The sequence below is a fragment of the Symphalangus syndactylus genome, chromosome 5, assembly GCF_028878055.3.
Source record: "Symphalangus syndactylus isolate Jambi chromosome 5, NHGRI_mSymSyn1-v2.1_pri, whole genome shotgun sequence".
Lineage (NCBI taxonomy): Eukaryota > Metazoa > Chordata > Mammalia > Primates > Hylobatidae > Symphalangus > Symphalangus syndactylus.
In genome coordinates, this window is record NC_072427.2 from 91,717,845 (window position 1) to 91,745,482 (window position 27,638).

At 45.4% G+C, this 27,638-nt stretch overlaps 1 protein-coding gene across 3 annotated transcripts in view; it reads left to right on the plus strand.

The window, feature by feature from the left end:
• The window catches only part of ERG (ETS transcription factor ERG), a 271,808-nt gene that overhangs the window by 48,939 nt on the left and 195,231 nt on the right, over positions 1 to 27,638 (plus strand). For all 3 annotated transcript variants that reach the window (XM_063640599.1, XM_063640600.1, XM_055279702.2), the window contains exon 2: positions 19,484 to 19,585. The gene's annotated coding sequence lies outside the window, so the exon portion shown is untranslated. The remainder of the gene's footprint in view (positions 1 to 19,483; positions 19,586 to 27,638) is intronic.

The window sequence follows — 27,638 nt, forward strand, 5'->3', positions numbered from 1 at the left end:
GCTGTCATTTCCAATGATGGGCCCCAAATTCACCACTTCTTTTCACAGGTGGAACTCCTTCATGCAGCCCCAGAGCAAGGAACTGCAAAGAATGACTACAGGGTGCGTGCCACCATGCCCAGCTAATTTTTGTATTTTTAGTAGAGACAGGGTTTCATCATGTTGGCCAGGATGGTCTCGATCTCTTGACCTTGTGATCCACCCACCTCGGCCTCCCAAAGTGCTGGGATTACAGGCGTGATCCACTGCGCCTGGCCCCAATCTGTTTGTTTTAATCGGATTTTGTCTGAAAGTCCTAAAACATGTTCAAATATGGCCACTGCTAGATACCTTGATGTCTTTGCCATTCACATTTTCATTGACAAAGGACTTGCTCTGGATGTAAGCTGTGTTTCGGGTCTCTTCATGTGGCAAAGGTGTCTTTAGGAGACCCTGCTGTGAGTTACAAGTGTAGCAATTTGGAACTGGCTCCATTTGATGTCATTGAGTATTCATAGTACCTGGGGGCTGGACAGGATTTTGAACATTACCTTGCCTGTGCTCCTGCTTGAAATCTGTCTGAGCTCACCCTGCCTTTCTGGCAGAGTTTGTTCTTGCCCGGACCCTGGCTAGGTTAACTTTCTGAGTTGAAGCATGAAGCTCAACTTTTTCGATGTGGTTTGCCCTTCACTTCTCAGAAGGAAATTCATACCCACTGGAATCGTCGTTTTCTTCTTGAGGACTCCACCAGCTCTTGGCATTCTAGGAGTGAAAGGCTCATGTGTTTTCTTCAGGAAACTTCTAGCTGCTTAAAGGAGCCTAATGTGAAGCATCAAGCCACTGAGAGGTGTTCAAAGATTTTCTTCAAAATGGCTTGAGAGGGAAAAAATCACAAAGCCCACAAATGAATGTATTGTTAAGCATGACTTCTCCAGCACGGTTGCTCTGTGCTGCTATTTACAAAATGGAGCAGTGTTTTTAATGATGAGGGAGGATTAATTGCTGTAAATACACGAGTTGCTGCGTTTCCCTTCCTTATCCCCTGCCCCGTTAAAGTCCACATTTACCAAGTCATTTGATGTTTGAATATCTGGTGTTTGTACAACTGTTTTGGTTTATTTAATTATTTATTTATTTATTTTTGAGACGGAGTTCCACTCTGTCACCCAGGCTGGAGTGCAGTGGTTCAATCTTGGCTAACTGCAACCTCTGCCTCCCAGGTTCAAGGGATTCTTCTGCCTCAGCCTCCTTAGTAGCTGGGACTACAGGCGCCTGCCACCATGCCCAGCTAATTTTTTATATTTTTAGTAGAGACGGGGTTTCACCGTGTTAGCCAGGATGATCTCGATCTCCTGACCTCGTGATTCACCCGCCACGGCCCCCCAAAGTGCTGGGATTACAGCCGTGAGCTACCGCTCCCAGCTGTGGTTTCTTTATTTAAAAAATCCCTATGTTTGCAGTGAAAGAGCCAAAAGTTAAAAACTGAGATGCACTCGAGAAGTAGGAGTTTATGCCACATGCAAAGAGCAGGTAAAAAGCACTCAGGAAGACAACAGAAGTAACTCGGAAGTGTTCTTTATGAAATATGCTTCTTTAAGGATTGCTTGAATCTGGGAGGCGGAGGTTGCAGTGAGTTGAGATCACACCACTGCACTCCAGCCTGGGCAACAGAGGGAGACACCATCTCAAAATAAAAATAAAAATAAAATAAAGTAAAATATGCTCCTTTAAAAAAGTGCTGGTTAAGCTTTGGCTACACCTCATTTAAAATTTTTTAATGTCAATAAATTTATTTTAAGTTGCTTCTAGGAGAAAACTGTTACTATTTTAAAGTTACTATCTAGGAGAAAACTGTTATCCTCTCTACTTAAATCAAGATAGTGACTGGAAGTGCTGGCATATGGAAATAGGAGGGTGAGTGCTTGGAGTGAAACGCTCATGGGTGCCTGTCAAAGGAATGAGAAACTCGGGGAGTCAAGTAATCTAAGAATTCAAACGGGGAAAATTCTCCTTATGCAGGAACAATATTTAGTTGTGATTCCAATCTTCACCTTGTATCTCCCCTGTTTCTCTGGCTAGCCTTTGGCAGTGAAACCTCAAAATAAATATTTATTCATTTATCTCTCTATTTTTCTATTTCTCTATATGATTTTTTTTTTCTTAGTGAGCGTGTCTATGACAGTAATATGGTGTTGGATTGCTTCAAAGTTAACTCACCACATTGCCTTTGCCACCAAAGAGATCTGCCTTTTCTTTAGGTTTTGTAAAGCATTGTAGGTATTTTGGGCCCACAGTGTACAGTTGAGCCTTCAGTTGGGATTCAGTGGGGATTCCCATCAGTGGTGTTATTGAAAATTAGGTTGGATTCCTGCCTGATCCGGCTGCCGTGTTCTGGACTCTGTCATCTGAGTTGTTGGGGGAAGGCGTCCTACTGACCATTCCATCCTGTGAATCCTGGAATCCAGCGATCCCCTTGACATCTGTCCGTCCCAGCAATAAAAGCTGGTGAACTCTGTGTCCACTGGTGGAGGTGATAACCATGGTTGGTGTTTCTTCCTTGTAAACCTGATTGTAATCCCCAGAGAGAAAGGAAATCTAATAGTGGCAGCCATCACCATTAAACTCTTGGAGCCAGAGATTTCCAGGTGGGGTTAGATGCATGGATAGGTTGCAATCCCAGGCCTGCCTTTTTCAAGGAGCGATAGCAGAGTTTCGAAATCATCTGAAGTCTCAAGGGATGTTTCTGTGGCTCTTACAGAAGATGCTCTGAATGTGTGTTTATTGGTTGTCCAAAAAAAAAAACAAAACAAAAACATAAAGAATACAAACAAAAACCTCTTGGCATCTTTAAGCCAGAAATGTGCCTTAATTGTTTAATTCTACATTCAACTGGTTCTGTGATTCCATGCTTACTAAGAATTCTTACTTTTGCAGCTATTGGTCAAATAGGACAAGGAGCCCCTTGTCCCTGCCCTTAATCTATCTTAAGAGCAAGGAGGCGTGGTCAGTGTTATCGATGAGGTCCATGTGATGTTGGATTCTATAGTTCTGCCATGAGGGGCATCGTCACATGGGGTGGGGTCCCTTTACTGTCCCCTCTGGGCCCCTTCATTGCACTCTGGAGGGTCTTTCTCCTGTGGAGCAAACAGGGACCCGGAGACACTAGGCTGGAGCTGTCCTGAGTCTTGTCCTTAAGGGGACATTTTCTGTCTTACCCATCCCACCTTGAAGGAAAATGGGACCCCAGCTACAGAAATCTACGTAGAGCTGGACATTTCTCCTAGCCACTGGCCTGCAGGCAAATACTTCTGATTCTGAGGTTGTCAAGACTGCCTTGATGCCCAGCCATTCTCAAACCTAGGTGTTTTCACTTACTACCTTCGCCAGCCCCAGGGAAGCCAAAGCCGGGTCGGGGTTGGGTGGGGGTTGCGGGTAGGTTTGGACCTCCTTGTATCTGTAGACTCTTCTGCCTCTTGGTGTTTGTCTATCTGATATGCTCGCTCTTGTAAACTTCTTGGCCTCGTCACCAACCTCGTGCCTTATAGATCACTTCTTTTGCCTCCTCTTGTTTCCTCAGCTCTTTCAGAGACCCAGTGGGCTGTTGCTCACTCTTGGCCTGATTGGTTTTGACCCTATCCTATTTCTGTGTGGCTTTGCTACAGGTTTACCTGGCAGGGCCATCCACCAGACATATGAGAAACTGGGCTTCTTTGTTTTCTGAATGAGCTGTTCTCAGTAGGGTGTGATGTAGGTGCAACTTTACTTCCTCCAAACTTGTGGCTCAAGTCTGATAGTTCCTTCTTGTCCCTGTTCCGAGTCTTCTCAAGCACCAGACTTTCCCCGTCACTTCTAGATACAGTGAACAGTCTGATTTCCAAGTATTGAGAGGTCCAGAGAAGTTGAATTTTTAAAAGCCTATTGTTCATCCTGTTTCAAGATTCTTTGCATCCGGAGCTGGTGTCAGCATTGGAAACGCCTCTGGGGCCATGGCCGGCTCCCAGCCTCAGAGGCTTGCACACCCACTCCTCTCCTTACCACTGACCTCTGCCTCTGGTTCTCCAGGGTTGGAGCAGGAAGACAGGACAACAAGGGCTATTAATAGGGTTACTTGACCATGCATCATGATTTGGTGTCAGATTCCCCTCTGTGAAGCAAAGGTCTAAAAGCTGCCCTTTGTTCATGGAATGCATGGGAGGGTGCAGAAGGGCTCTTGCAGTGACATTGCCCCACAGCTCTCCGTGGCAGGGTGACATCCCTGTGTGTGTCTGCTGATGGTACCCTTCCCCTAGCTTCACCCTGGTACATACACCTCCAGCCTCTTTCTGTCAGGGCTGGCTCACCCGTGCAAGTCCAGCCACCTGCCATGGGTCCCTGGGTACAAGGATATACCCAGGCCCTCTCACCTCACCGTGGATGGAAGCTCAGTGTGCTCCCGCATGGCATCTCCTTCTTACCTGTCCCCAGGCAGCCTCTGCAAACTTCTCTACCTGGAAGGCAGTCACCAGCCCCTGTGCCCTGGTAGCTCAGAACCCTAGGGAACCCCTTGGAGGCAGCCTAAATGGTTTTTTTGAAGCTTCCCTCACTGGTCTTGAGGTTGGTGCATCTGCACATGGATGTGAAATTTCCCTGCCTACGTCCCCCTTTCCTTTCTTTCCCTGGGGTGGAGAGAGGTGCTGCACAGCCTCTGAAACTTTCTCTGAAGGAATGCCAGGTCTCTGGTCTCTTCTATCAGTGCTGGTGCCTAAGAGCTAATTGTGCAGATGTCTTCCAACTCCTCCTTTGGTTGATTGAAATTGTGGGAGGATTTATACTGTGCAGAAACCAGAAAACTCTACACATCCACCCTGCTCCTCTCTGCGACTGTGGGAGCTGGATATTCAGCATTGACCAGTTTCTGACATATGTACCCTTGAGGCCGGGAAGGCAGAGGGGCAGGGACTTGCTGTTGTTGTTTAGGTCACTCCTTAGAGAGTTGTGCATGGATGTGCCGGCTTCCTTTTTTAGAGAGTGCACCGCTGCCGTGCTCTGTGCGCTATTCTGAGCCTCAGCCGATGGGAGGAAACGTCCAATTTTGCACATGGTTACTTATGTGGCATTTGTGATATATTAGTGCTGTGCCTGGTGTTTCTTTCATGATATTATTCCGTTTTCCAGGTTAGGAAACTAAAACTCTGAGAAGTTGGACTTGTTCAGGGCCAGGTGGATGATCACTGCTAGCCTCTGCGCTTGCACTCTGCTGCCTGCGCTTCCATGCCTGTGACCCTGTCTGTGGGTTCACTGAGCCAGTTTCATAGTCCAGCTGCTGACTCCAGGAATGGAGCATGGGGCCCAGGAATGCCTCAGCGATTCTGATGCAGGTAGCTTATGGATCATATGGTTGGAAATCACCTCTGCAGCCTGACAGAGACTGGAGTCTTGGGGTTCTGGGAGAAAATGGGTGGTTTTTAGAGGGAGGCCCTCCTCCTTCCTGTGCTAGAGCAAGGTCAGGCTTACAGTCCTTGCTATGTGTAAAGGATGTGGCTGGCCCAAGAACAGGGCTCTCCTTAACTCCATCTGGGGAGCCCAGTGACTCTGGTCTGCTGAGATTGACCTCCACACAACCTGAGCACCTAACGCTGTCAATTTCTGCTGGATTGTTTTGTGCTTATTAAGGATCTCTCAGTTATTTCTCACATAATCGACTTTAAGTCAATGGATTGCAAATGTTAATTACATCACATAATTTCTAAATTACATGATTTTGTAATTCTGAGTTTTATTGGCAGTTTTGGTAATTTACTCTGTGCACATGCAATTTGCCCAGTCGGCGTGGGCTCTGTGATGTGCTGTCTGGGTTCCCTTCAGGAAGGAAGACTTACTCCCTCAGATGCTGGGAGTATGGTTGGAAGATGCCTCAGCTGTCAGCCCTCTTTGGGAAGTGCCTGCTGATGATGACAGCCGTGTCCAAGCTCATGCCTCGTTCCCAGGACATCCTACAACCAATGACTCATCAATGCAGGAGTGTCAGCCAGCGTGCTCCAGAAAGATCCAATAGGGTGGATGTAGATAGATCTTTCTCTCTCTCTCTCTCATTCTCCGTGTGTGTGTGTGTGTGTGTGTGTGTGTGTAGATATATATAGATATCTCTCTATATTTCCAGTTCCTTAAAGTAAATCTTATTACACCCATCTCTATGTCCATACATAAATGTACACACACGTGTTTATATGTATATAGATATAGAGATAAAATGAGATATCTATGTATGGATGTATATGTATGTAAATATATGTAGACAGATAAACCAGTTTCTTAAAAATACATCTCATTATATTGATCCATATTTATAACTACGTACATACGTGTATATACATATATATGCATATAGATTCAGATGGATGATAGATATAATGAGATATATTTTAAGGAATTAGTTTATACAATTGTAGACTGGCAAGTCTGAAATTGGGAAGACAGGCCAGCAATGATCTTTCCTTTTCTCCAGAGTGGGCCACAGCCTGGTGCTGCAGGAAGAAGATATTACCATTAAAAAGAACAGGCCAGGCGCGGTGGCTCACGCTTGTAATCCCAGCACTTTGGGAGGCCGAGGCGGGCGGATCACGAGGTCAGGAGATCGAGACCACGGTGAAACCCCGTCTCTAATAAAAATACAAAAAATTAGCTGGGCGTGGTGGTGGGCGCCTCTAGTCCCAGGTACTCGGAGAGGCTGAGGCAGGAGAATGGTGGGAACCTGGGAGGCGGAGCTTGCAGTGAGCCGAGATTGCGCCACTGCACTCCAGCCTGGGCGACAGAGCGAGACTCCGTCTCAAAAAAAAAAAAAAAAAAAGAACAGCCAAGCTCTCCTGGGTAAAAGGAAGCCCCGGGAAGTTGGTGTCTGCTCAGATTACCTACACAAGAGTCTCAGTGCTTTTTGGGGAGACTGCCTTTTGTTTTCAGAAAATGTAGGTGGATGTGACTGAGTTGAAGGTGGCTGGTGTGATGTCTGAGTCTTCCTGGGGTTGGTCCACCCCGTGCCTTAAACACTCGTGTGGGGAACCTGTCCTGGGACGTAAACTACTTCCAGCTCAGCCTGAAACCAGCCAATGTGCTTCAGTCTTCTCAAGAAGGCCATCTTGGCTGGGTGAGATTTTCAGAGGTTAATTCAGAGACTGGTTGCCAAAACTTTGCATTTCAGAGATGTCCAGGAAAGTAAGGAATTCTCCAGAGAAACTGGGAGGCATTACAACAGATTGTAGCTTGCATGTATCTATGTAGTTGAATTTTTGTCATCAGGACAGAAGGATTAGTTCTGTCAAGTAATCAAGTGTCACACGGTTCGGCTCACAAAGGTTAATCTTTCCGCTCTTCCTGGGCTTTGACTGTGAATGAGTATCACTGGATCACAAGAGAGAGGGCCCTGCGGTGGAGATGACTCACAGAAAGTGCCTCCTGTTTGCTTTCTCTGCTGTTGAACCAGCATGTTCCTTTCTCTACACTTAGACAGTATGGTCCTCAGGAATACATAGAGGCTGGTTTTGAATTCCGAGTTTGAATTTGTGTTCATTTGCTTACCCTACCTGTGATCTTCACATGCCTCAGTTTTCTAAGAAATGAGAACAGGAGTAATCACCTTTCAAGCTCTCTCAATAAATGGACCTAGTGATTAATACTACGAAAGGCTCTGCCTGCACCTTGCACTGCTGAGCAAAGCTGTTACCACCACACAGAAGAAGGGCAGTAGCCTTGCTGGGTTAACTGGGTTCGTGATGAGCTTATTTTTTTACAAAATATTAAGATGTTCTAGCTATTATAAAAAGAGATCCCCCCATCCCCCACCAATTTTTTTTTTTTTTTTTTTTTTTTTTTGAGACGGAGTCTCGCTCTGTCACCCAGGCTGGAGTACAGTCGCACGATCTCAGCTCACTGCAAGCTCCGCCTCCAGGGTTCACGCCATTCTCCTGCCACAGCCTCCCAGATAGCCGGGACTACAGGCACCCACCACCACGTCTGGCTAATTTTTGTATTTTTTTTTTTTTAGTAGAGATGGGGTTTCACCATGTTAGCCAGGATGATCTCGATCTCCTGACCTTGTGATCTGCCCGCCTCGGCCTCCCAAAGTGCTGGGATTACAGGCGTAAGCCACTGTGCCCGGCCTCCCACCAATTTTTATACAGAGTGGATCTGGTCCTGGGGTTGCAAAACCTGTTCAGATTCCAGAAGGCTAGGCCAGCAAAGAAAATTCTGGTACTTAATTGTGCCTTTCTCAGCAAAAGAAAAAAGTGGTGAATAAACCTTATAATGCACCTCATGAATGCTACAAATTGAAAACTCAATGACATTTAAAGCAAGAAAAGAACCCCATAGTGGTATGTTGGTTCACCAGGCAAGTGTGTGGGAAGCCAGACGGCCAGCGAGGCTCTGCCCTCCAGGAAGGGTCTGCCCTCCAGGTGCGGACCCTCTCCCCATGTCACTGAGAAGCTCTTTCCATCTCTCTCCATTCTTTATCACAGTCTCCATCTTAAAGCCTACACACTGCCCCTGGAAAGTCTTGTTGTTCTTTAAGGGCAGAACACTTCAGAGCCAGCCTCCACCGCCCCCGCCCTGCTTCTGCTCTGAGGTGGCCCCAGCAGGAGTAACCAGTCCTAGACCCTGACTAAGCAGAGCCCCCTGGCTTCCATTGACCAACCTCACAGGCCTGGGGTCCAAGGATGCACATGCTCATTCTTGGGGCTGAAACAGAACTCCCCATCACTGAGACCCACATTTCCTGGCTTTCCATCCTGCTCTCCTCTATTCCCTGCACCTTCTGTGCTTAATTGGCCACCAGGCTCCGACATGTCTTCTCATCTCCACCCTGTCTCCTGCATTCCGAGGCTTCCCCACCTTCATTACCTTGGGCTGGACCATGGCAGCCATCCTGGAACTGGCCTCTCTGCCTCTGGCCTTTCCTCCCTGTAGTCTCCTGCCTCATGAGTCTTCCCAACAGCCTCTTTGGGAAACTTTGCTCGGCAGGTGCTCCAAAAACTTCAGCTATTTTCACAGCAAGGTTCGGACTTCCTAGCCTGAAAGTCTAGACTCTCCCCACGGCCTGGCCCTTTGAGATCCACACAAACCCTCATCGTCCAACCAATGTGCCTGCCATTTCCCTCTTGCCTCAGGCTCTCCCGCTTCTTCATTTTTCCGGAACTTCTGCCTGAGAGACTTGTCTGGTTTCTCTCCACCCTCTCTGTTCCAGGCCATTGTGCAAAACCCCTCAGCTCTTTTTTTGCTTTGCAAATCCCTTCTCAACCGTCTCAGGAGATGGCCAAGATGGCAAAATCGTTTTTACAGTTTCGACAGGGGGCTTCTATTAAATGGTCTCGTTGACTCCTCACATGAAGTAGCTGTGTTGGCTCCCTGTACAGAGCCTTCTGCAAGCTGCATTTGATTTCTGTTTTGCTTAAGTTATTGTTTTTGTCGGATTGCCTTCCTCTCTGATGTCCATATGAGTTCTTCCTATTTTTCATGATCTGGGTTCTGCTATTCAAGGCTGAAACGCCCTCTTTTCCTCTCCTTCAAATGATTCCAGTTCTTACTGGAGCAGCTATGTGGCCCCTTCATCTGCATCACAAAACCTGAGTCCACAGCCTTCCTCTCCTGCAAGGCATGTGGGCTCTTTGGGAGTGAGAGACACACCTTGGAACTTTTCTGTCCCATATGGCCCCGTCCACAGCTCTGTGCATGGAGTGAGTGCTCAGTTCATACTTGTTAAAGGATGCTTTGATGATGGAGTCCACGGAAAATGCTATATAGATGCAGTGCCCACCTGTGAAGCTTCATGGGTTAATGGGGAGGCCTGTTGTCAACCTCACGTCCTGAGTATCGGGGAAGCATGTTTGTGGCGGGGCTCATGATTTCTATTTTAACTATCAAGGATGATTTTTAAATTTTTATTTCCCAATTGTGTCCAGTACAAATGAGGTGATCTTTGTGCAATCCTCATAAACCAGCCAAAACTCAGTGGAAATGGAAAAGCTGATTTCATTGCTCCTGGTAGCTCAGTACCCATCACTGAAATCCCAGTGTTTTTGGCAAAGCCGATGGGTATAGAACTATTTTCATGACGAGTTCAAGGTTCTTTGAAATTCCCCACCCTTAAAGAGCACAAGGAAACCTTTTCCTGTTGGTATTCTCTCCTTTTTTTTTTTTTTTGGCAACAATGTGATACACCGAATTGAGAATCTGAAATATTTTTTCTTCTTTTCTCTTTCTGCTTTTAATGCTGCTTGATTTTTCTTAGGAAAGGTTCTCAACTCTATCTGCCTCTCTATACTATATCTGCCTCCTACAAGTATCAAAGTGATGCTGAAAGAATAAATTTTATCTAAAAAATGATAACTTGTAATAAAGTCTCTTACATGTAATCTCTCTTTAATATAACTTGCCATTTTGTTCTATTACAGATCATTTTGTATTTGGGAGTTTTGCTTTATTTAAAATATTGAGATGCTAATATGATATTGGTTAATTGCCAGTTGAGTATTTTATATATAACCTCAGAAGTAATGAAATATTTTTTTTCTTTCCAGTATTGTTCATTTGAAAATGTAAAACAGATCTCATTGCAAAGATGGTTATCTATGCATTTGCTTCTTTAAGATTTGACCTTGTAATTATATTGAGACAAAATTCATTCTGAAGGTCAAATTTGCCTCTAAAACAGACTTCAAGATTGCGTTCTCAAAGATATATTGTGTTTGATGAACTTTCTTAGAAATACATAATGCTTGTTTAATCTGTGGCTTGCTTTTCAGTTGTCTGCTCTTGTAAAATGACTAAATATGTGTTTTTCCAGTTGAGCTTAAGGAAAAAAATCCCTGGTAAATGTGTTTTCTTGAACAGAAGGCTCAGTGTAAAGCAGGAGAGAAGTCATATTTATAGTTGCTTTTACTTTCTTGATGTCATCTGCCTTTCAAATGCTGTCTGTTTTCCTTCAAATCTCTCATTTTTACGGGGGACCCCAGGCAGACCCTGGTTCCCACACTGAGGGGCATGGCGCTGTTTTGCTGCTGTGTGTTTTGTTCTGGTGGAAGCTGGCAGCCACCTCAACTCTGAGATCAGCTCAAATGCTTTACATGCAAAACGGCAAGGCTGAGAAAGAACTGAAAGTTTCCTTGGGTCCAAGAACATCTTGGGCTTTACAAACTGGTGCTCACAGGCACATTAATACCTGTGTTTATTTTGCTATCTCCTGACACACACATAAAAAATGGGGAGACGCACTGGGGAGAAAGGTTGATTGGATGTCATGAATGGAAGAAAGGTTGACCCTCCAAAGCAAAATGAAATGAAACCAAACCACAATAACAACCAAATGAAATAAGACTGACAAGAAGTGTATGGTCATGGCCAGTACATGGCTCAGATATGATTCATGGAGACCCTTGAGATTTTCTTCCAGCAAAACTTCACTTTAAAGGTTTAAATGTTCAACATTTGTCTATGACTTAGAGTAAAAGGGGACCCTTTAGGGAATTATATAAGATTCTAAGGATTGCCTCACTGAGTTCTGAAGTATAGCAGAGTTAGTGGTGCAACAATTTACATAGGAAAAGCACACACACACACACACACACACACAGAGTGAAGGGAGATGACAATAAGCAGCCCACATTTTGGGCTATTAACCAGGTTTAGCAAGCAAAATTGCTCTAGCGGGAGTAACTGAAGAGCACTCAAGCCTGCCACTTTTCCAGACTTGGAACTCCTCCTCCCTGGTTTCTCCTCTCATCACAGGGTCTCAGCTTCTAGGAGAGCAGCTGGCTATGCTGGCTTCACAGCTTTCCTCTGAACACTCTTTTCTTATCAACAGTTCCAGGCTTCTTGGTCTCTCTTTGGCTTCTGGAGCCCAAGTGTGCTAGAGCTGGCTCCTCCCAACTCGCCAGAGCCGGCAATGATGCGTTAGAGCACATCTTTTCCCAACTCTGCATTCAGGGACTCCCCTGGGTTTCTTGAAGTTGCCCGTGATGGAAATATTGACTCCACAGCAATGACCAAGTGCGTCAGATCAGGAGTTTTCCTGTGAGAGCCTGTTGTTAGCCATCTGGCGGCACACCCCTTCTGAGACAGTGGGGTCCCACCTTCCCACCAGAACTGACCCCACCATTGTGCTGTGAAACATGGCGTTTCCTCTGCCTCTTCTCCAGACAGTAACGTCCTTAGGTCTCCTGGCTCTAGAATCTCTATCTCCTCTACTCCACTGGCTCCCTTTATCCTGTCTATAAACATACCTGCTTTCCTCATCCTTCAAACAGACTGAGCAAATAAGATAAACCTTCTTTTCATTGGTTCGTAAATGCCTTGAGGGCAGGGCTGAGTCTTGTGCACTAGTGCATCCCTAGCTACTAGTAATTTCTGTACAGTAAGTGCCCAGCAAATGTTGGGTGGGTGAAGCCAATTAGTGCTTTTCTTTTTGTTTTTATTGTTTTTTGGTTTTGTTTGTTTGTTTCTTGGTTTGTTTTGAGGAGTCTCACTCTGTCCCCCAGGCTGGAGTGTAGTGGTGCAATCTCAGCTTGCTGCAACCTCCACCTCCTGGGTTCAAGTGATTATCCTGCCTCAGCCTTCTGAGTAGCTGGGATTACAGGTGCCCACTACCATGCCCGGCTAATTTTTATGTTTTTAGTAGAGATGAAGTTTCACCATGTTGGCCAGGCTGGTCTTGAACTCCTGACTTGAAGTGCTGGGACTACACGCATGAGCCACTGCGACCTGTGGCATTAGTGCTTTTCTTTAAACTGCCACTCCGTCCCTGACTTTGTTGCTCAACTCCTTCCATGAGTAGCCTACATCGCCCTTTACGTATCCTCCCTGTCTTTAACTACTAAGCCATTTGGCTTCATGAGGTCAGGCTCCTACAACATTTTTAGAGGACAGCAGAGGTTTTAAGTTGCCAAATTCAGGACCTGTTCTCAATGCATATGGTTGGTTGAATGACTTTCTCCTGGACATTAATCTCTCTGCAGATGCGACACTGAACTTTCCATCTTACTGAATGTCCTTCCTTGGCTTCCATGACTTAGATCTTTCCTAGTTTCCTCCTTGTGCTCTGACTGCTCCTCCTTGTGTTCTTGGCTGTTTTCCTTTTCCTTCTCAGTCTGAAAATATTTCAGACACTGCCTTCAATCCTCTTCTGCCTCCCTAACTCCCACTTAGACCCTTTTGCCCCTTTCACCCCTGGACTTTCCAATAAAGAAAAAAGAGGAAGGATTGCAGAATTTCTGTTTTTAAAAAGCTCTCTAGCTGATTGTGCTGCTCAACCAGGCTACACTCCGGCATTGAGGATCAAGCAAGGCAATGGGGGAGTTGGCATTTGTGATTTTTTTCTTTACAACTCTCTCTGTCGCTAGGCTCTGAACTCATTGGCAAAGCCCAACCCTAGTAGTGTTTAGCTCAGTGCCTGGCACATGGAGGGAACTCAGTGAGCATGAATGGATGGATAGATGGATGAATACATGGATGGATGGGTGGATGGATGGATGAATACATGGACGATGGATGGATGGATGAATACATGGATGGATAGATGAATGAATACACAAATACATGGATGGATAGATGGATGAACAATTGTATGAATGAATGGATTTGAAGGGCAGGTTGAATTTAGATCATGGAAGAAGACAATATTATCAGTGAAATCATCCCTTAATTATAGAGACAAATCATTCAACATTTCTGAGCTCATAGTCTGTGCGTTGTGGGGACATAAAGGTGAAAGACTCTTTCCCTGCAGCATGCTTCTTTGGAGAACACTTCCCTTCTTCCTTCTCCTCATCTATTTCCTCCACCTTTCCTGCTCTCCTCCCTATTCCCACTTATTGAAATGCTAAGTGCCCATCAACTGCTCTGTTGCTGCATCTTTGGTACCTCTCTTGTGACCTTCACCACATTCTGCCCCACTTAGTAATTTAATTAAAACTATAACCTCCTCATCATACCCTTTGTTTATTGAGGGGAGGTTCCATGCCACCTCCAGTACCTGGACACTCAACATGTGGATAGACTGAGATAGGCCACTTATCATGGTAATAGTTATTTACTAATTCTTAGATACAGTGTTGTAAGTATGGAGATCTGTGAGCTGAGCTAATTTCCAGCAGATCATTTTATTTTAAAATTAGAACTGAAGAGCATATTCAGCATGTCTGCGTGACTATGGATACAGATGGTAAAAGAGCTGAAAGCGACTTTTTTGAACATGGATACTAGAGTGTATGGGATACTTTTGCTGCCGGTAGTAACAATAACAACAAAAATGACCCCAATTCAAAATGGTTTAGTTAACAAGGAAAATGCATTTGATGTGCCTAGCTGCCCTGCCATGAGATGCCTTCAGAGTTGGTTAATACTCTTCCCTACTGTAGGTAGAAACATAAGGACTTCCCTCCTTTCCCCCAGATATCCACAGCATATTGGTTTTATCCTCAGGTGACCTCTTCTCATGGTCTCATGGTCCTGGGATGGCTCTCACAGTTCCAAGTGCCACACAGACAGGACTACTACTCTATGGCCTTTCTTCATCAGCCAACACTTTTCCTAGAAGTCCTCTAGCTCGCTTCCCTGAGTGTTAGACTGACCAGAATTATATCATGTGCCCTTCCCTAAACCAATCAGTGGTGAGAAGAAATGGTGCCCAGTGATAGGATTTACACTGGTGTTGGGGCTGGTCATCCTCCGTGGGTCATGTGGGGGCAGGCAGAACACCCAAGCAAAATTATGTTTCCTTCCATAAGGGAGGAAGGGCAGCCAGTTGTGTCTGCTGCCATTGCCACCTATGTGTGGCTATACATGGAAAAAGCAGGCTGCTCTGTGGCTGTGTTCACCATAACTGTGGGGATGGATGGCTGCTGCTGCTCTGTCCTTGGCATTGCTGGTGGGAGTGGAGCCTTCTCCCCAGGCTGCTGTCACCCACGTGGGGTCCAGGCTACTTCCTGGAGTGAGGACACCTTTTCTGGAGTTTTCTTTCTTCACAGTAGCCAATTCCACCTATGGAATATTCAATGCTGCTTACAGGTGGTGGCCAGGGAGATCTGTGCATAGAGAGTGGTTCTCTTGTCTAGTGTTTTGGGGAACAAGGTGGTCATTCATTCCTGAATTTAACAATGCCTTTGCTGGGCATGGTGGCCCACCCCTCTAATCCAAGCACTTTGGGAGGCTGAGAGAGGAGGATTGCTTGAGGCCAGGAGTTCGAGATCAGCCTGGACAATGTAGTGAGATCTCATGTCTCCAAAAAATTTTTTAAAAAATTAGCCAGGCACGGTGGTGCATGGCTCTTTTTCCTATAGTCTGAGCTACTTGGGTGGCTGAGGTGGGAGGATCACTTGAGCCAGGGAGGTCCAGGCTGCAGTGAGCTATTGGCACCACTGCACACCAGCCTGGATGACAGAGAGAATCCTGTATCAAAACAAAAACAAAAACAGAAAACAATGCTTGGCATCTGTCCATCTGGACCATCAGCAACCCCATCTCATTGAACTTGCACCACCTCTCTGGAGTCAGAGCCTCTTACTCACAGTTTTCAGATGAGCAAACTGAGGCTGAGGGAGGTTTTGTTGGCTGCTAGTGGGTCAGCACAAACGTGGAGCTCCAAGCTCAAGGTTCTTTCTGCCTCACAATGGCTGCTTTGACACCTTAAGCTCACCCTTCAGGTACTCAGATGTGTTCAGCTTTGGCCATTTCCAGTCCAGATTTCCTGATGATCCAGTGCCTTCTTCTACCCCCCCATACAGAACACAGAACCTGACTGAATACTGAATCCCAGGGGTGATGTGGTTTGTCCCACTGGCCAGGGGCAGGGCTGGGGGGATGGTGGTGGTGGTGGGGTCTCTTCAGGTCATGTGACTCCTTGACCTTGGTTTTCTGCCATTGCTGGACCAGGGGCGATTGAGCTGGGTTGAGCAGTCTGCAGTCTTACCAAAGTTCTCAAACGGCTGTATTTTTTGAGTTCTTAAGTCTGGTTCACATAATTTTCTGACTTTTTTGCTTTGATGAGGCCAGCTCACGCGGCTGGTAGTGTGCCTTTCTCTGGCAAAGCTTCTCTTCCTGGACTTCGTGACATCTTTTTGGATCCTTTGTGGCTTCTCAGATGTGTTATGCATAATTTATGTTGTCAGGTAAATGCTCTCAGGATAAATGAAATATTAATAACGCCATAATGCTAATTTAAAAATACCCATTGCACCTATTTAAGAGAATCCTCTCTGGGCTTGACTCTGGGCTTTAAATCAGGCCCAACAATGTCTCAACCATAAATCAAATTATCCTTTCAGCCTAGTAGAGGTTTTGGCATAAAAACCTGCTGTAGAATAGCATAGTATACGAAATCTTAGTTCACGCTTTTAAAACTTTTATTCCCTTTGCAGAAATTGGAAACCAAATACTCCTTTAACCACTTATCCATGCAAAACAGTTAACCAAGCAATAGTCAATATTGGCTTTTGGATTTGGGGAACATGTTTATTAACTCAAGATTTGCACAGCTTTGGTCGGGCGCGGTGGCTCACGCCTGTAATCCCAGCACTTTGGGAGGCCGAGGCGGGTGGATCACGAGGTCAGGAGATTGAGACCGTCCTGGCTAACATGATGAAACCCCGTCTCTACTAAAATACAAAAATTAGCCGGCCGTGGTGGTGGGCGCCTGTAGTCCCAGCTACTCGGGAGGCTGTGACAGGAGAATGGCGTGAACCCGGGAGGCGGAGGTTGCAGTGAGCCAAGATCGCGCCACTGCACTCCAGCCTGGGCGACAGAGTGAGACTCCGTCTCAAAAAAAAAAAAAAAAAGATTTGCACAGCTTTGCAAAGCATGCTCTACTGCACCGTCCCCCTCCCCCATCCCCTTGAACATCAGGCCACCGAGCAGGGAAGGCCAGCTCCTTGGGCCCATGTATGGCTGGATGGGAAGAGAATACATTACAGTGAAATAAATGCTTTAAAATCATGTTTAGGATTATAAAATGATTATTCCTTAGTTTTCTCCCCTGATTATAAAGATGAATATTTTTGGTTTAGAAAATTTGGAAAATACACAAAACTATAAAGAAGGAAATAGGAGTTCAACTTTTCAGATGCTATGTATAAGTGAGAGGATGCAGTATGTGTTTTTCTGTGCCTGTCTTATTTCATTTAGCGTAAAGTTCTCCAGGTTTGTTCATGTTGTCACAAATGACAGGATTTCTCTTCTAAATGCTGAATAGTGTTCCATTGTGTATGTGCGCCACTTTTCTTCATGGGCATTTATGTTGATGGACACTTAGGTTGATGCCATACCTTGTCTGTTGTGAATAATGCTGTAATGAATGTGGGAGTGCTGGTACCTCTTTGACATACTGGTTTCATTTTCCATTTTCTTTGGATCTATCCCCAGAGTGGGATTGCCAGCAATCATGTAGTATTTTGATTTGTAATACGTACAAAGTTGATTTGTAGTACATTTGTAAAGCATATAGTATTTTGATTTGTAATTGATCTTTGTGTTTTTGAGGAACCTCCATACTGTTTTCCATAATGGCTGTACTGATCTACATTCCCACCAACGGTGGACAAGAGTTTCCTTTTTCCACATCCCCACCAACACTTGTCTTTTTGATAATGCCCATTCTAACAGGTGTGAGATGACACTCATCATGATTTTGATTTGCATTTCCTTGATGATTAGTGATGTCGAGTGTAGGGGAACTGGGGAGATGTTGGTCAAAGGACACAAAATTTCAGTTAGACAGGAAGAGTAATGTCAAGAGATCTACGACTTGAACTTGAATAGACCTATGATCTATTGACTGTAGTTAATAACAATGCATTATATTCTTGAAAATCACTAAGAGTAGATTTCAAGTGTTCGCACCACAAAAAAATAAGTATGAGAGGTAATGCAGATGTTAATTAGCTTACTTTAGCCATTCCAACACATATACATATGTATACATGTATATATATATTTCAAACCATAATGTTGTACACAGTAAATATATATTACTTTTATTAGTTGGTTTAAAAAAATAAATAATTTTAAAAATATTTTAAAAAGAAGAAAATAAGAACTCCTATTTCACACTGAAAAGCCAAAGACCATGACTGTTAACCATTTTGATAACTTTTCTCAGGTCATCCTCTTTCCTTTCCTGCCTCCCCTCTCTTATTTCATCCATTTATTTTTTTTCTTTGTGCAATATTGGGATGATATTATGTACGTGGTTTAGAACTCTCATTATTTTCCCCCAATAATGTTGTGTTTTATTTTCTTTATCACAACAAATGCTTTTCTGTGACATCTGGGCAGTTTGCCTCTATGCATAAGTTTCAAAGACATCAGGTGGAGTTGGCTGGGGGCTTCCTAAGTAGAGTGGGAATGTCAGCTGGCCCATGGAAACATCTAGAAATAATTCTGACCATTACAAATATTGATCTGATGCAGTGCTTAAGATGTATTCTAATTTAAAACTATTTTCAACGGAAACAGATGCCATTTACAATTTCTCATGTTGTAAGGATTCTACTAAATATAATATTTGGGGATTGAATATTTTACTTGGAAAGTTGTTTAAGAAATTCCTGTATCAAGGCCGGGCGCGGTGGCTCAAGCCTGTAATCCCAGCACTTTGGGAGGCTGAGGCGGGCGGATCACGAGGTCAGGAGATCGAGACCATCCTGGCTAACACGGTGAAACCCTGTCTCTACTAAAAATACAAAAAATTAGCCGGGCGTGTTGGCGGGCGCCTGTAGTCCCAGCTACTCGGGAGGCTGAGGCAGGAGAATGGCATGAACCCGGGAGGCGGAGCTTGCAGTGAGCCGAGATCGTGCCACTGCACTCCAGCCTGGGCGACAGAGCGAGACTCTGTCTCAAAAAAAAAAAAAAAAAAAAAAAAAAAAAAAAGAAATTCCTGTATCTAAAAAAAAAAGAAAAAGAAGAGAGAGAGAGACTGGATTTTGGAGCTGTGCTACAGGCATATTGTAAGAAAGATTTTTTTCTTTCTATCTTTTTAGCTTGTTAGTGTTCTAAGATTTTAAAAAATACGGATCCTCCTAGCATTTACAAAGTAAAAGGGTTGTTTCTTTTCTGGGACTAAGACAATTGCTTAATTACAGTTCTCAGGATGTTTTCTAAATTCTGAATCCCACTACCCTATTCTGAGAAGCAGAAAGTGCTAACAGAATGATCTGGGGAAGCCATTATTACCAAAGCTGGGGGCTGTAAGGAAAAGAAAACATTTTCAAAATATTTTCTGTGCAAAAGCGTCTGTGTGCTTCAGCATGCCAGTTAGGCTTGGCCTTGCTTTCACTCCCAATTTTTGCTTCATAATGCTGGGCTTCCCTCAGAGGAGAGGAATGTTGTCCCCTCTTTTTTTTAAAGGGAAGGATTTAAGTTCTTTCCCCTTTTAGGATATTTTAAAATAACGTTTAAGAAATAGGTTTTGTCGGTACATGTACAGTTGATCCCTGGTATTAATATTTGAAAACAAAATAAGGTTTAATATTCTTAAACTTATATTCAGGTTATTCCAGGATCTTTGGAGACCTGAGGAAAGCCGTGTTGACCAAAAGCAAGACAAATGACTCACAGAGAAAAAAGATGGCAGAACCAAGGGCAACTAAAGGTAAATTGAACAGAACCCGAATAATCTTACACTGCCTAGTCAGGACCCCTTTTAAAAAATGTGGGTATGTAAATATTTTGTATCTTTCCTATTTGATTTTCATGGTTCCAAACCTCCACAGACCATTTCTGGATTCTTTGCTGTACTTGGATGAATTATGTTGGTTCTACATGACACCCTTGACTTCCCTGGGATAAGATGCCCCATTGCCCAGCACTGCCTGTTCCCGGCCCTACAGTGTGGAGATTGTAGAATTACTGCTTTCTCAGTTCTGTAGTCTTCACAGGCCCTCTTTTCTCCATCACCGTCTACTCTCTTCTCCCTTTTCCAGAGGAACCAGAGGCTCAGTGTCTACAGACTGGTGCTTTTACGATATTTCCATTTTTCTATCATACTACTACATTTCGCTTACAGTCATTTTCTGGTTATTTCATCTGAATGCAACTGAAACCTTCTTTCAAGGGGCACACCCAGGCAGTGAATCTTTGTATTCACAAAACATGCCAAAAAATAAAAATAAAATCCAGTTGAGGAAGGAGAGGGTCAGCACCCTCTCTCTAAGGCATGCCCATGAGGCCGGCTGGAATGCTAGGGCTCCCTTGGAGAAGCCCCGCAGGGATCAAGGTGATGGGGGTGCTCACGTGACACTCATGCAGGCCGCAGAATGTAAGAGTCCCTCCCTTGCCAGAATGAAACCAGGGTCGATTAGTGGAAGGAATAGCAGTCCATGGAGCTGAGACATGCCTTGACCAGGGTCAGTGTTCAGTGAGAAATGGTGCAATTAAAATGCATGTGGCTCCTGAGGCCATGCCTCCACTGCGAGGCCTCTCATCTGCATCAGTTAAGTGACTTTCATAAGTCCCTCAATAGCGGTATTTTCCTCTCCCGGTGCTGTTGTAACAAATTGCCATGAACTGGGTAGCTTAAAACAACAGAAATTCATCATCTCGCCTTTCTGGAGGCTGCATGTCCAAGATCAAGGTGCCAGCCCAGGTGGTTCCCTCTGAGGGCTTTGAGGGAAATCTGTTCCAGGCCTCTTTTGTCTTTTACCTGTGTCTTCACACCATCGTCCTTCTATACAGGTCTGTCTTTAAATCTTGTCCCTTTTTTCGTAAGTGGATCAGTCATGTTGGGTTAGGTCACTAATGACCTCACTTTGATTTGATTGCCTCTGTAAAGGCCCTACCTCTCTATCATCACATCCCGCGGGACCGGGGGTTAATAATCCAATGCATGAACTGGGGGAGAGAATTGATACAATTCAACCCATAGCTGTAAGTATTTTTATTCATTTGGAAAGATGAGCCATTTCCTACTGAAGAAGTCCAGTTTCTTATTTTTAGATAAATGTAGAGATGCATTCAGTTTCTCATGTTGTCTTCCGTCTCCCGCTGGTATTCCCCGCTTAGCTTTGGAGTGCAGGAGCCAGGACTGGACTGGGTTAAGGTGACTGGGGCACAGGATTTTGGGCGGTGCTCCCCTTTAGGTACTGATCCTGCACTTGCATGAGCCTGAGAGGAAGAGCCTCCTTAAATCATGGGCCCCACGTTTCTCCCTGCCTCCTTCTTCCTGCCCCATAAGGGAGGCCTCTGCCCCAGTCAGGGGCCTGGTGTGCTTGGCAGGAATCAGGCCTGTGCAGTTCTTATGACAGGGTTTGCTGGTGAAAGACTGATTTGCCCAGTATCTGCTCATCCAGGACAAGTGCACCGAGTGACCAATGCTTTCAAGGAATGGATTTATTCCTATGAATACTAAATTGCTTAGAGCCATTTTGCCTACAATGTTTTCACTTAATGACTAGTTATCTTAAAACTAAAAATACATTTCTAAATTAAGGATGTTTTTAGTCAGTTGACAAAGGGCTCTTATGAAAATTAGCAATTTATTTATTGAGAATTATTTTTCTTAAAAAGTTGCAACATTTTAATTAGCCAGCCATGGTAGCACATGCCTATAATCCCAGCTACTCGGGAGGCTGAGGCAGGAGAATCACTGGAACCCGGGAGGTGGAGGTTGCAGTGAGCCAAGATTGTGCCACTGCACTCCAGCATGGGCGACAGAGCAAGACTCCATCTCAAAAAAGAAAAAAAAAAGTTGCAACATTTTATACAGTATCAAAATCTTCCATTTGAAATATTTTTACTTTCTTAATTATAATGATTACCACTTGTTTAGTGTTGATTATGTGCCTAGCATTGAGAGAGTTTTCTTTCTGAGGCATAATTCAGTTTAATCCTCACAAAAGCCTGATGGTGTAGACAGAAGAGATAATCAAACAATGCTTCAACTTGCATACTGACCAGTTAGAACAGATACAGACCAACTCTTGCACTGACACCACTGTGAATTGCTGAACATCGTTTGGAGGTTTTAAAAAATTTTATTTATGTTTCCCAACACCAAATACATGGTGTCTTCGCCAGTACCAACCAGTCATTCAACACTGATACCAACTGGATATCCAACAGTTCAGTTCAATTCTGACACTGACTACCTGAAGTTTGCACACAGGTTTAAGGGCTGAGCTCCCCAACAGCGTCCTCACTTCAGATGCCAGTTACAAGTATTGGGTCCCCAGGTTACCTACACTCTGTCCGACGTGGCTACAACATTGGGGGTTCCCACAATCCCCCTTTCAGGTGCAATAACTTGCTAGAACTCAGGAAAACGCTATGCTCTTATGATTACAGTTTATTATTAAGCATATGAATGAACAGCCAGATGGAGAGGTACACAGGGCAAGGTCTGGAAGGATTGCAAGTACAGGAGCCTCTGGCCCCCCCCCCCTTTTTTTCTTTTTGTGAGATGGAGTCTCGCTTTGTCACCCAGGCTGGAGTGCAGTGGTGTGATCTCGGCTCACTGCAACCTCCGCCTCCCGGGTTCACACCATTCTCCTGCCTCAGCCTCCCGAGCAGCTGGGACTACAGGTGCCCGCCACCACGCCTGGCTAATTTTTTGTATTTTTAGTAGAGACGGGGTTTCACCGTGTTAGCCAGGATGGGCTGAATCTCCTGACCTTGTGATCCCACCCTCCTAGGCCTCCCAAACTGCTGGGATTACAGGTGTGAGCCACCAAGCCTGGCCACCTCTGTCCCTTTAGCATGGGGGCACTACACTCTTCATACCAATATGCTCACCAGCCCAGAAGCTGTCCTAACCCTGTCAGGGTATTTTATGGAGATTTTGTTACATAGGCAGGATTGATTAAATCACTGGCCACTGGGGATCAACTCAATTTCTAGCTCCTCTCCTCTCCTGAGAGATTGGGAAATGGGGCTGAAAGTTCTGAGCATCTAATCAAGACTCACTCTTTCTTGCAATTAGCCCCCATCCTGAAGCTATCTAGAGACTCACCAACCCGTTGCCTTCTTAGAGCAAAAGATGCTCCCATCACTTGGGAAATTCCCAGAGTTTTAGGAGCTCCATGCCAGAAATGAGAGAGAAGGGCAAATGGAGTTCCTGTTATACTACAGTAATATTATCCCCATGGTGCAAATGTGTAACTAAGGCTCTTGGAGGATAAAGTGATCATTTATAGGTTTCCAAGGAGTAAGTGGCAGATCTGATTTCCATCCCTCATCTGGCTCTGCACTGTGCTCATATCGAGCACTGCCCCCAGCCCAGGGTCCTGCCTGTGCCTTCTCGGCCCCACTCCTGCCCTCCCCAGCTGAACCCATCCCCATTCCAGGCCACGCCCCAGGTGCCAGGGCACCCAGAGCACCTTTCCAAACTTGACTGAGCATCTTTTGGGCTGCACCAGCCTGTTTTCTGGAGTTCATCTTCTTGGGAATATCTTGTGTGTGTTTCCCTGGGTCTGAAGGATGAGCAGGGGCCACTGCTGAATGGAATGTGGCCATGTGGATCGGGATGTCTACGTGACTATATGCGTCCCCTAACCCACAGAACAGAATTGGGTTTGAGAAGAGAGGAGGGGTAGGGTCGAGGGGTCTCAAACTTCCATGTATTTTCTTGCACCAGCCCTGCAAATATTTAGGCCTTCTCTTAACCATTTTGCAATACTGCCTCCATAATTACAAAATGCTTATTTTCCCTTCTACCTTGGGTACCAGTCCATCTTTTATGTGGTTAGAGCTTAGGTAATCCAAATCAGGTTTGTTTCTATTTAGTAAGACGTTGGCATTTTGAAAACAAAAACAAAGAAGTGACACAAGTAGAATTCTGTTAATGTTAAGGCCTTTTTTGTATCTTTAAGATAGCCAATAATAAAATATAGCTGGGTCATGAAACACAAAATCATATAGAAGTATATACCTTAGCAAATGAGTTTATTGCAAGAAACAAGTATTAAATAAGTGATTTTCGATCAACATAGAGTGAAGTTCTGCAAGGGTTCAAAGGCAGGTAAAATAGAAAATAAAAAGACTCCTACAGTGACATGAAACTATCACCAACTACTAAAAATGTTTAGTATGGTTTCAGTTTGTTTGGTTACCAACTACTGCATATTTGAGAAATGACCATTAGGAACACAAAAGTAAATTAGAAGTCCTCTTTAAAAAATCCATAAAATACTTCTGAAATGGTAAAAAACAACAGGCACTCAAATGGCTGCAAAAAGAGTCAGAGAGGGCTGGGTGCGGTGGCTCACGCCTGTAATCCCAGCACTTTGGGAGGCAGAGGTGGGCGGATCATGAGGTCAGGAGATCAAGACTGTCCTGCCTGACATGGTGAAACCCCGTCTCTACTAAAAATACAAAAAATTAGCCGGGCACGGTGGCTCACGCCTGTAATCCCAGCGCTTTGGGAGGCCGAGGTGGGTGAATCACTAGGTCAGGAGATCGAGACCATCTTGGCTAACACGGTGAAACCCTGTCTCTACTAAAAATACAAAAAATTAGCTGGGCGTGGTGGCGGGCGCCTGTATTCCCAGCTACTCGGGAGGCTGAGGCAGGAAAATGGCGTGAACCCGGGAGGTGGAGCTTGCAGTGAGCCGAGATCGTACCACTGCACTCCAGCCTGGGCAACAGAGAGAGACTCTGTCTCAAAAAAAAAAATAAAAAGAGTCAGAGATCTGTGTGGGTTGAGGAGGCAGGGGAGGGTGGTTGAGCTTTTATTCTCCTGGTCTTTAGGTCCGTTGGGTTTTCGCTGAGCTGGTGTGGAGGATGGCAGTGCCATCACGCTGCATGCTGAGTGAATCCCTTTGGTGTGTGATCACTCTGGTGGTGGCAGTCTGAGGAGCTCATACGCCCTTGGTCTCTAATGTGGCGGAGCTGGGAGAAACTTAGGTTCCCTGCTTCATGCCTTTCACCCTCTTTCCTCCAGTCCTCATGCTTCTTGCTCATCAAGGCTCCTTGGTGGCACCCTCTTGTCTCTGCATGAATCAGCTCTCTCTTTCCTCTAGGTATATCCACATGCCTCACTGGGCACCTCCACTAACTGCCTGCTCTCAGGACTGACCGCTTCATATCTGTATGAAACAGATCTGTTTCCCATCTCAATCCCTCAAGGATCAGGACTGTGTTGCATCTGGAATCTATCTATTCCCTTCCCTGTCATTTTATCCTTGATGCGTCCTGAGTACTCAAAACTTCCCCATAAGAAACAAGAGGCTCAAACAGTTGCTCATTAAATTTATGTCTTGGTTGGTTACAGACCGAGTGGCTGCTGTAACTTCTGTGATGTTGCCGCAGTCTTGGATATCCAAGGATGTTGATTTGATTTTTGGAATCCAGGGGAGGCTGGCAGGGCATCGTGTGAAGTGAGAATTCAGTTGCTCCTGGGAAGGGCTCTGGGAATCCCATGGAGGTTTCTGGTGGTGGTTTCTTGGTTATCCTTCAGTTTCCAAACCCATTTTGAGGGCAGGGTTAGGGTTTGAGATCCTGTCTCTTAGGCGAGTGGAAATATTATGTCTCTGTGTTGGGATGAAGTTGGCTTCTTTTGAGATGCCCTGTTTGAGTCTCCTTTTATCACTGGCTAGAAAAGTTTTAACGAAGATCTCGGTAATCTGATTATATAGGGCAAAGTGTATGTCAGTAATCTATTGTCGCAAAAATGCTGTGTAACAAATTCCCCAAATTTCAGTGGCTTCAAGCAGTAAGCACGTATTCAGCCATGAGCCTGTGGGTTGGCCGTTCTGGTTGGCCTTGGCTAGCACCTGGTCTGGTTGCCTCCCTCCCATGTCTGGGGTTTTGGTTGTCTGTGGGATGATGAAACATAGTCTTGGTGGGTGATTGGGGTGGGTGACTCTGCCTCAGGTACCTCTCATCCTCCCGCATGCATCTGGCCACGTTCCCATGCTGGTGGAAAGTTACAGAAAAGCAAAGGGGAACACGTCCTGCCTCCTGAGGCTTTAGCTAGGATCTGACATACTTGTCTTTCTGCTACAGCCTGTTGGCTGAAGCAGATCATATAGGCAGCCCAAAAATAAGGGTTGGGAAGTGATTCTACCTCTTTAGTGGGAAGAATCACAAAGTTATGTGGCAAAAAGCATGGATACAGGAGGAGTTGAGTGTTGGAACCATCTTTGTACTCATCCATAGTGACAGTGAAACGAGCTATTTACCCTCTATCTTCTCTGTGCCTCTAGAGCACTTACAGGGTGTTTCAATGACCTGTGTTTGTAATAAACTACCCCAAATCCTAGCAGCTTAGTACAACAACCCATTTATTATTGGTCTTGATTCTGTGGGCTGCCTGGACTCAGCTGGAAGCTGCCTCCCTGATGTCGGCAGGGGCTGTGGTCACCTGAGAGTCGGTTCTCTGGAGTGTCCAGGACAGCTCCCTCCCAGGCCTGGCATTGGTGCTGGCTGCCCCGCTGGGCACTCGGTCCTCTGCCATGTGCTGTGCTGCTGAGGGTATGGGGACTTGGTTTCAGGAGGCAGGAAGGGGAAGCTCCCACTTCCATAAAGGCCTGGGCCTGCGACTCCTGAAACCTTCCCTCTGCTGTGTTCTCCAGGTCAGAGGCAGCCACAGGTCAGCCTGGGTTTGAAGCGGGGGGACGAGCTTCAGCCCCTGGTGTGAGCGGCAGCATGTGTGTGCAGGCAGGGAGGAACTGTGCAGAGTGAACTAGTCCAGAGAGAATGTCCAGACATACGGAAATAGCCACGTGCTCCCCAGAGCAGGGTCGTGCAGTGGGAGGCCCTCCCTTCGTGAGGACGGCTTGCAGACGCTCCCCTTCCGGGCTGAATGACCCCAGGAGCAGAGCGGTGTTTTCCTGTGGCACCTGCTGCTCTTAGGATAAGGAGAGTTGAGGATTCCTATGCTCCCAGAAACCTGCAGCCAGGCCCCATCCTCTCCCAGCCTCTTCTCCCACGAGAGCACCAGGAGCCTGGTCACCTTCATCTGCTTCCCGGTTCGATTTCAGGATGCACTTCACTCCCCCTGCACTTTCAATAACTCTCATCCCCCAGAGGGACTTACTTGAGGCCTGGGGGTGGGGGTGGGGGGAAAGTACATATTTTCCAAGACCTAGAAATTTGGTTATAGAAAAAAAATGCCTAAGGTTCCCAGCACGTCATCTTCTTGGCGAGCCAAGCTCTGCCAATCTTGGGAGGCCTCCTGGGAGACCTTTCAGGAGGACAGACATGGAGCACGCAGATCTGGAGGTAGATGCTCTCCATGAGAGGCGATTGGGTTGGAATGGGTGTGCCTGTACCGTGAGAGGTCAGAAAGGACGGATGTGAATGTGGGGAGGACTCTTGTGAATGCTTTCACTTGTCACTACAGTAATGTGCTCAGTAGCAAATTTGAAAGACAGCCTTCAAAAATGTCTCTAGTTCTGTAATCATATTGTTTATTTTTATTTTGCATTTGTTACTGCAAAGAGCCATTGTAAAGAAGAAAACAAACAAAAAAATATAGGTGATAAAAAGCAAGTGATGGCTTCTAAAAATGTAAACTAAAAAAGGCATTTTTAGTGCCAAAAAAACAACTGATGGCTTGGCTGAGATCTGCAGAGCACCAGAGACTGGCTGGGGACCAGTTACTGGAGGCTGGAGCCTGGAAGGAGGGGCCCCATGACGGGAGAGGTCACCCTAGAATCCAGCTGTAGTCGGAACTGTAACCAAGCGCCCAGGGAGGTTGGGCAGCAGGC